At 39.0% G+C, this 10045-nt stretch overlaps 1 protein-coding gene across 1 annotated transcript in view; it reads left to right on the top strand.

The window, feature by feature from the left end:
• Positions 1 to 3064: 3064 nt before the first annotated feature.
• Positions 3065 to 10045, top strand: part of LOC143100961 (L-rhamnose-binding lectin CSL3-like) — a 12438-nt gene continuing 5457 nt past the window's right edge. The window contains exon 1 of the mRNA XM_076264550.1: positions 3065 to 3192. The gene's annotated coding sequence lies outside the window, so the exon portion shown is untranslated. The remainder of the gene's footprint in view (positions 3193 to 10045) is intronic.

Genomic DNA, 10045 nt, shown 5'->3' with positions numbered 1-10045 from the left:
CCGCAAAAGTGCATCGTTTTTTTTTTCTTCTTCATGTTTTTTTTCCCCACTACTTTTTTTTTTATTTTTTTTAACCCATGTTTTTTTCCCCCCATGTCACCCGGAGGGCTCCGTACAAAACAGAAGTTGGGACGTTGTGTAAAATGTAAATAAAAACAGAATGTGATTATATACAAGTCTCGTAAAACCATATTTAGCAGCAAAAATATATCAAATGTTGAAAATGAAAATTTGGGATGCTCTTTTTCATACCCAATCGTGGTGACAGTTACCCTAATTAGTTGTGAAACATTCTTCCTTTTGTTTCCTTTATCATCACACAACTTTTCCAGCATTTTGTTGTCCCTGTCCCAACTTTTTTTTAACACATGTTGCTGGTATCAAAGTCGAAATTAACATATATTTTCCATGAAATATTCAAATTTGTCATTTTCAACATTTGATATGTTGTCTGTGTCCTTTTTGTAATTAATTATGAGTTTAAGAGATTTGCAGATTATTACATTCTGTTTTTATTCACATTTTACACAACGTCCCAACTTTTTCTGTTTTAGGGTTGTATGTTATTCTCATCCACCATGAGAGTTTGGTACAGTATGTATTTATGGTATTTAGCTAGTGAAATGCATGAGAGTTTGGTAAAGTATGTATTTATGGTATTTAGCTAGTGAAATGCATTAGAGTTTGGTACAGTATGTATTTATGGTATTTAGCTAGTGAAATGCATGAGAGGTTGGTACAGTATGTATTTATGGTATTTAGCTAGTGAAATGCCTGAGAGTTTGGTACAGTATGTATTTATGGTATTTAGCTAGTGAAATGCCTGATTTCCTTTTGCCTTGTTTGTTAATTCTATCTTCCTCATGAGGGATTGATAAAGCATGTATGTGTTGTTGCCAGCGCTTGTGTGTATGTGTGTGTGTGTGTGAGTGTGTGTGTTTGTGTGGTGGCTTTTTGTAATCAAATAATACAAACAAGAATTCCAAACAACGTAGATGAATACTGCAGATGATGGCTTTAATGCATTCCAGAGCATTGGTTCGCGAAGCAAGCTGCTTCTGACTCTCTGTACATGGTTCTTATACCTTCTCATGTCATCACTTGTTTGTGTGAACTCAGAATAGAAAATATCTCCTGTGTCGTCTTTTACCACATTAGGAAGTACATACAGTATGTGCCTAGGTATTTTCCTTCTAATGACCTCTGATCCTGCTGAACAGCCGCTGGGGATGTCCAGTCTCTTCTATGCATACATGTCCTTGTATGTAAACTTCTGGCCCCTAAGCATGTGTATGCCTTAGCTATAATTAGGCTACCCCTGCTATTTCACCACATGGACCTCAGACAATTTACAGAATATGTTTTCATAAAACTACTGCGTAATAATAAGAATAATAAGAATATCTTTTCATAAAGCTACATAACTAAATAAAACCACCACATTTGTGTGTGTGTGTGGTGTGTGAGTGTGTGTGTGTGTGTGTGTGGGTGTGTGTGTGTGTGGTGTGTGGGTGTGTGTGTGTGTGTGTGTGTATGTGGTGTGTGGGTGTGTGTGTATGTGTTGTTGCCAGCGCTTGTGTGTATGTGCCTTAAACATCCCCTGTTTCTAACAGATTCAAGCCAGATATGTGAAGGAGACGCAATGACAATCAATTGTGGTACGTGTGGCATTCATTTGGTCAAACTGTGGTACGTGTATCCCCGTGGCATTCATTTAGTCAAACTGTACATAGTTCCTGTATCGCCAGGTCATCTATGCAGTCAATCTGCAACGAGTTCCCGTTGGTCTCAGTTTTGGTCAGAGGAGTAGACTTCTCTTGGTAAATGTGAGATCCTAGCATTTAATTGTTTGACACAGTTTTGTAGGCTAGACAATGACATCTATCAGTAGCCCAGCTAAATCTTTACATCATAGCAGCATACCACAGCATAATGTCGGGGCGATATTTTCAGAGAAAATGACCACCCGAGCCTAATCACATGACATCATACCCCAAATCACCACTGACTGTAGAAACATCAAAACTGAATTCAAGCAACTTGGATTCTGTGCCTCTCCACTCTTCCTCCAGACTCTTGGGACCTTGATTGGACCCTGATATCCAAATTAAATGCAAATTTAGTTTTTGTGTGAAAAGAGAAGTTTAGACCACTGAGTAACGGTCCAGTTCTGTCCCTTTTTAGCCAATGTAAGACACTCTTACCAGGTCTCTGATTCAGGAGGGGGCAGCCGTGGCCTACTGGTTAGCGCTTCGGACTTGTAACAGGGGGGTTGCCGGTTCGAACCCCGACCAGTAGGCATGGCTGAAGTGCCCTTGAGCAAGGCACCTAACCCCTCACTGCTCCCCGAGCGCCGCTGTTGTTGCAGGCAGCTCACTGCTCTGGGATTAGTGTGTGCTTCACCTCACTGTGTGTACACTGTGTGCTGAGTGTGTTTCACTAATTCACGGATTGGGATAAATGCAGAGACCAAATTTCCCTCACAGTATCAATATACTTAGGAGTGGCTTGACACTAGTCATGTGCCACGTGTAGCCCATGTCCTGGACACATCCGTGTGTGGTGGCTCTTGATGCAGGCTCCAGCCTCAGTCCACTCCTTGTGAAGTTCCCCAAGGTCTTGAATCGGCTTTGCATGACGATTCTCTCAAGGCTACGGTCATCCTTGTTGCTTGCACACCTTTTCCTACCACCCCATACAGAAAAAAATAATATATTGAAATATGTTTTAAAATATATTGAAATATATGTTTGAATAAAATTTGTGTAGTTTATGGGCCTGTATGGGCATACAGAACAAAACAATATTTAAATATAATTTAAGTGTCAAATATATATTTTGGGCCGGTTTTTAATATTTACATATATTTCAAAATATATTATGATTATTTTGTGTATGGGACAGTTTTCCCTTCCAGTCAACTTTCCATGAATATGCTTTGATAGATCTGAACTCCCTTCGCATCGGGGCCGTTTTACAACCTCGACCGTGCATTAACTTCTGTGAACAGACCACCGTGTCGTCCATTAATTATGCTTTCTCCTCTCACTCAGGTTCCAACCATTTTATCAAGATTCACGAAGCCAATTATGGGCGTACAGACGCAACAATCTGTTCTCATAGACGTCCAGCGCATCAGATCTCCAACACCACCTGTTATTCACAGAACGCCCTCTCCGTTGTCAGAAAGGGGTGTGTTTCTACTTTAAGATGGGGGCCTATGTTCCAGTGATCATAGAAAACCAACTGCCCCAACATGGTGTCTGTTCCCAGACAATGATCAGTGTAGCATAACGATCAGTAATTGGGTAGTTGACAAATGGCCAAGAAAAAGTACTTTTTTTGGAAAACATCATTTTTTTAGAAAAAATACATATATTTTTGGAGTATGACAACTGCAGTTTCAGAAAATAGTACTGGTCACTCATTTTGTCAATGACTTAACATATTATTTTCACGTTTTCACTCAACTGCATTGTAAATGTGTCCTATGGTGTGACATTTAAAAAAGTACTAAGAAATTATATTAAATAACATAAAACATACCTCAGACAGAATTGTTCACATTATTAAAACATTAATTTCTTAAAGTGATATTTATTTTACATCAAAATACTAATTAGAATCATTTTCACCATGAATAGATGAACTTGATTAACTTTTTCCTATGAATGTCAATAAAACTTTTTCGCCAACCCTACAAAACTGTTTGAAATTGTAGCTATCTAAGAGGAGATATTATTGTAACTCCCCTAATGCCAAACCTGACTTTTTCTAAAAGATATTTTGAAATTAAGATTATTTTTCTGTTGTTTTATGTTTGTCACACCATAGGACAAAACGTCACACCAAAGGACAAAGATAGTCATTGCATAAAGAGAGTCAGATATGAAGTGTTTATTGTAACATTGATAAAGGAGGACATTTGTTTTTTATTTTTCAACAGTATAAACTGTGCAAAACACGTAGCACACCAAAAGTAACTTTGATTCTTATAGATCCATCAATAAGGAAACATTGATGCATAATATCTTAGAGAAATTCAGTAAAATGTAATTTCAAAACAATACTGTGACATTGTCAAACAGCAAAATTAAGTAGTTAAACAGTAACAGTGAAGATAAAGGGCCCTATGGTGCACCCTGCGCTACTACTACAGATTCTAAGGTGGTGCAACGTGCGATGCAAGGCTTATTCTTATCTTACATTTAATAAAGAGAGGAATTTTTCGCCATGTGCTCCACTTTTATTAAACCTTGCACCCAGGGGTGTGGCAATTAACAACATAAGGTGTGGTCTGGCGCATGATCCAAAAGTCGCTATCTTACACCATCTAAAAATCATTACGCCACTGACCAAGAAAAACCTGGTCTATAGCGAAAAACGGATATTAATCACAGCTGAAGACATACTGTCACAAGATCAGCAAGCAACTCCTCTGCAGGATAAATATCCTTAGGATTTTCTATTCAGTCATTCAAACATTATTGGGTTAAGTGTTGCTTTTTTCAGGCTATGTTTTCGATGGTAACCCCTTGTCAGTCCATAGTGAAAGAACTTAACTGTGTTGAACTGTTTTGTCATTGACTACGAGACTATGGTGAAGTTTTACTTTGCCTATAGATCAAATAATAGGCGAGTAGATGCATATAGGCTATACTCTGCTAGTCACAAATAAGGTTTTAGTAAAGCAAGGTTTAGTGGAATCCCTGTTCCATATGGTCTCGCGTGCAAGCAGCTACCTTCAAATGCACCGCTGACTATCAAAATACCGATGCGCTGTTTGAAGTTGCGCTGCTTGCTGTTAAAGGGAATGATTCTCATTGGTTTAATGGATGTTAGACCCAAAACACACCCATTACAGATTGAGAAACAAGAACAACCCTTTTGTGCCCAGCGCCCATCGTTTGATCACAAAATCACGCCATTAAATTAGTGATTGTAGACTGGCTATAATGTCTAGAAACTTTGCGCCTCTGACCATCTGTTTCTAAACGCCAAAATAGGGCCCATAATCCTCAACAGGGAAATTCCATTTTAAAAACATTGCATAACATTCATGTACTCCATTCCATCTAAAATATATTCTAAGAGCAGTTTTTAATCATACTTTACACAGTCATCTACAATGAAATTCTATTCGTTAGTGGCAACACTGGAAGTTCAGAGGGAGGTTGGGCCAAAGTTCCTGCAGGAGGTTCCACAGGCTCCTCCAGTACACTGTCAGGAGACTGTGGTGTTGTGTTAAGAATGTCAAGTAATGCCTTTTCCTTTGCCCTGCCTCTTTTTTGGATTCCTTCCAAATCTTCCTCAATTCGGTTTGTTTCTTCCTTCCTAGTGCTTTAAAGGTTGTATCAGCGATAGCGGGGATACGTCACTTCTGTTGATGTTCAAATAAAACAGAGAGCTAGCTCGCTACTCCCTCCCCCTCCCTCCCGTGCAATTAATACTCTCCTAAGCGCGCATCTTTTTGGTTATTGGTAGAAACACTCTATTTTGCCTTTGAGTGGGTTGCCAACCCTTGTTGGTAGCAATTGTTTTTGTGTACAGATCTCGGAGCCTAGGCTGCCTACAGAGACGCAATTTTTTTTGACGGCCTGCTTATGGGGCAGACAGCTAGCGGATTGTTAGGAAAGATTAGATGAATGTGATCATTTATGTTTGGGCCTGACATCACTGATACAACCTTTAATGTTGAATGTATCCAATTCCCAGAGAGCCTTCTGTTCATGATATCTGTTAGAAATAATTATAGATTATAGATGAATGGATCAACAGAGAAATTAATGTAATGTATACTCAATTATGCACTCTCTTTTGCACTCATCTCTCTCTCAGTTCTTTCTGTTCTAAAAAAAGAGTTTTATATTTATGTACTTTATGTTTATAGTTGTTTTAGTAACACTTCAGAACATTTTATGTAGTCTCCAAAAAACAGCAATAAACATTTTAATTAAAGTCATTATTGAATTTAAAATCATCAAAACTGGTCAAAAAAAAATGAAAAGTATGGTAACAAACTTTATTCATTTGTTTTAATAGCTTCTTAAGGAGGTATTGTCCTATCACGTGACATCTTTGTCCTATGGTGTGACAGGCCAAAGTGTCACACCAAATGACATTTCCTGTCACACCAAAGGACATTTAAGCTTTTTTGGCAGTTATTAACCATGCTAATACTAGCTGAACTGTCATTAGCAATTGGCATTATGCATTTGCATAATATTACATAGTCCTGCTGTTAAAAATACAAATTTAGATAAAAAATTTCAATTTAGGGGTGTCACACCAAAGGACAAAAAAACTTAACAACTTTAGTGGTCTGAAAACATAGTTAAATATTTGAACAATTCTGAGAGAATTGTTACTTACAATGTGCACTGCTCATGGGCTTCATAGGAGTCTTCAGTCACATGACCTTAATTGGGGTCTTTCAACTAAATGTAGTTGTCCATAATATTGCCCAACTTAATATCAAGTTATTGCATAACGCCAAAGGACATTTTTTTCTGTGACAAACTTTATGAAATTCCTACAATTTTAGAAATGTATGTATGGGAAAAGTGATTGGCACTTAGTAAAATAGACACTTGCACAATTATACCAGGAGTGTTCTTTAACATTTTTAAACATTATTTTCTTTATTTATAAAAGTTGATATTTATGAAATGATGTTGTCTACCGTCACACCATAGGACGATTTTGAGGTTTGGCTCTAAAAAAAGTTCTAAAAAAATAAAAAATAACTCAGGTAGTAAAAAAAAAAAAGTTTAATCATTTACAGTATTTTAAATGATAAAAATGTGAAATAAATGATTTTTTATCTTCTGTGACGGTGAAAAAGCCATGTCACGTCAACTACCCAATTACATAATATGCTGGTATCAATGACTAAACTATGAGTAATGTGCTTAATAGCCTTTAATGTCTACCAGCGTTTCCCATAGGATATTGTGAAACTATGATGGGTGGACCTAGGTTGGTTCCTCTATGGGGGGGGGGGGGGGGGGCATACTCCCCCATAACACAAACTAAATTCATCAATCTGAATCACTTTGAGAATGAAGATGCTACATTTGTTAATTTATATTTAAGGAGATTTCTATGCTGTAAACTATTCTGTGTTAAGTATTTTAACCAGAGTGGGATAAGGACGAACTAACCAGCACGCACCAGAGGAGAAGAGTCCAATCAGACCTAGGCCAATTCAAAGACATGCTCAAACAGACCTGGGCCAATTCAAAAACATTGCCACACGCTCAAAATGCACAAAATATCTGTCCACATCTCATTCCTGAAATGGATGGAAAAATGTAATGTTAACGGCGACATCAAATGGTGGTTTCGTAGAGATGGGGATTTTGAAATCCTCTTGTTTCGCAGCCAGTTGCAACCGAGCGATTTCAAGCGGAGTAGCCAACTCATGATCTCTGGTTTGCAACGTTAACTCTTCCCTACAATAAGCCAACTCCTCACGACGATCAAGTAGGTCTTGCACCCGATATTCATGGTCTCGTTGGTTCCTATCTAAGTTCTCCGGCACCACGGGATGCATTGTATCAGGTTTCCTAAGCGTCATGGGTGACTCAGGGGGTACTACTGGAGTTTCTGGTTGAGAAATAAGTCCCTTTTCCACCAAAGCAAAAATTAGCCGACACTACTAAATGCTTTTTCCTCTTTTGCTCAGAGGTAAGCGAGCAATGTCGTTTCTCTCAGACAATTCGTACCAATTAAAGACGCATCAGGGCTACCTACGAACTCCTCGACAGTTGCCATTCTAACACAAACAAATTTTTAGCCTAGAGAGGGAAAAAACAGAAGAAGTTTCAATAATAAATTTAAGTGGCCAGTAAAAAGGACCGCGGACCAAATGTGCTGAAATTAGGCTAAGGACACTCAAATTTTACCAAGTGCACAAAAGCATAAGGTTTTACGCTGGTGCAAAAAAAGTAGTCTACCACAAAAACTTCAATAACTTACTTTACAAAGAGTTAAAGAAGTAGTCTACCACAAAAACTTCAATAACAAAGTGCTGCATAAAAGCGACGCAAAAATCTAGGCTAGGCCTATTCACAAAGGGCTGAAAGCCACACTCAGAAAAATGTGAAAAGTGCAAAAAGGAACAACAGTGCATTAAACTGAACCAGTGGAGTCCCAATAGCCTGGGTTTTCCCATGCTGCCTTACGCGCGCAATTTTATTCACGCTGCTAGGCAGCCTGGATTCCATGGAGCAAATTTTCGCCTCAGTTAGGGGACCAATCACAGAATGGAGGGAGGGCAGCAAGACGATGACGACACACCGAAGCCATTATGAGCTACGTACGCATTTGATAGACATCCGTAGCGCCCAATAAACGGCTCTGGGCATTCGTAAACCACGTTTCAAATACGAGGAAATGAATGTCTAGTTCCCAGACCCCATCTCAATGAGATGAGTTCTGACGTTAGCCAGGCTAGAGTCCCAACCTCCCTAAACTGAAACTCTAAACCTGGCTGTCTTCTGGCTATACTGAGCTCGAGGCCTCTTTGGACCCCCTCCTCAGATATTGCCCAGAAAAAAAGGAAAACAGCACCGCAACTTCCCAAGGAAACTCCACTAACCCAGGAATGCACTTACCTTGTTACGGGAAAGCTCAAAAACACTTGTGACAAAAACTAGTCAGAAGTATTCCAGACGAGTCCCCAAACAGCTTATGTTGTTATGGAAACCGTCCCATAAATTGGAGAACACAACTGGTAAGGCTTGAATAGGAGTTTTTATTTGTAGGATTCCAGCGATGTGGTGGCAACCAGCACGAAAAACGCAGAAAATGCTTTGCGGACCAGGACTATTTAGAACCTGGTTGGGAGCTATCATAGAAAATAGGAATGATATAGCACCCTTACTACTCCCAGCCAGTAGGGTGCGCCAAAAACCATAACGGTAACAATAAGGAACTTCGGGGGCCGTAACACTATAAAACTACAAAACTAGATCTAAATCAGCGACAGTGGAAAAAATAAAACAATCAATAGGCTATGGCTGAAATATTTTTAAACAATAGGAAATGTCAATATGGCTTAAATGGATCAATGGGCTCTGGCTGAAATATTTTAAAACAGTAAGAAATGTCAATACGGCTTACAGTAAAAAAAAAAAGTTCATAGACAGTAATTTCTGGGTGGAGGACACTGCAGGACAGTGTTTTATGTGAGTTAAAAAAACAAAACCATAATAATACCATATTAACTGCCCCCATGTATTAACCTCATAGCTGACGAAATTTAGCAAAATCAATGTATAAACCGCGGCTAATAGTTGGGAAATTACGGGTATAAGTATAAGTAAGTATATATACTCTTTTGATCCTGTGAGGGAAATTTGGTCTCGGCATTTATCCCAATCCGTGAATTAGTGAAACACACAGTGAGGTGAAGCACACACTAATCCCGACGCAGTGAGCTGCCTGCAACAACAGCGGCGCTCGGGGAGCAGTGAGGGGTTAGGTGCCTTGCTCAAGGGCGCTTCAGCCGTGCCTACCGGCTGGGGTTCGAACCGGCAACCCTCCGGTTACAAGTCCGAAGCGCTAACCAGTAGGCCACGGCTGCCCCTTAAATGGATCAATAGGCTTAGGCTATGGCTGAAATATTTTAAAAGAGTAAGAAATGTCAATATGGCTTAAATGGATAAATAGGCTGAAATATTTTTGGTCCATCATGAAACTATGGGGACTATGGGGACTATGGGGTAATGTGCTTCATAGCTATCAATGACTAAACTCTGGGGTGCTGTTGTGCATAACCATATATAGTAAACTATGGGGTTAATGTGTTGCCCAACATTTATAATATAAACTATGGGGTTAATGTGTTGCCCCACATCTGTAATATACAATGTGTTGCCTCACATCTGTAGTATAAACTATGGGGTTAATGTGTTGCCCCACATCTGTAATATACAATGTGTTGTCCCACATCTGTAGTATAAACTATGGGGTTAATGTGTTGCCCAACATTTATAATATAAACTATGGGGTTAATGTGTTGCCCCACATCTGTAATATA

Source organism: Alosa pseudoharengus, unplaced genomic scaffold (genome assembly GCF_046254945.1).
Source record: "Alosa pseudoharengus isolate Yale_2024_CS ecotype anadromous, Long Island Sound unplaced genomic scaffold, YU_APseudo_1.1 YU_APseudo_1.1_scf_3, whole genome shotgun sequence".
NCBI classification, from domain to species: domain Eukaryota; kingdom Metazoa; phylum Chordata; class Actinopteri; order Clupeiformes; family Clupeidae; genus Alosa; species Alosa pseudoharengus.
This window is presented reverse-complemented; position numbering and strand designations above follow the sequence as displayed.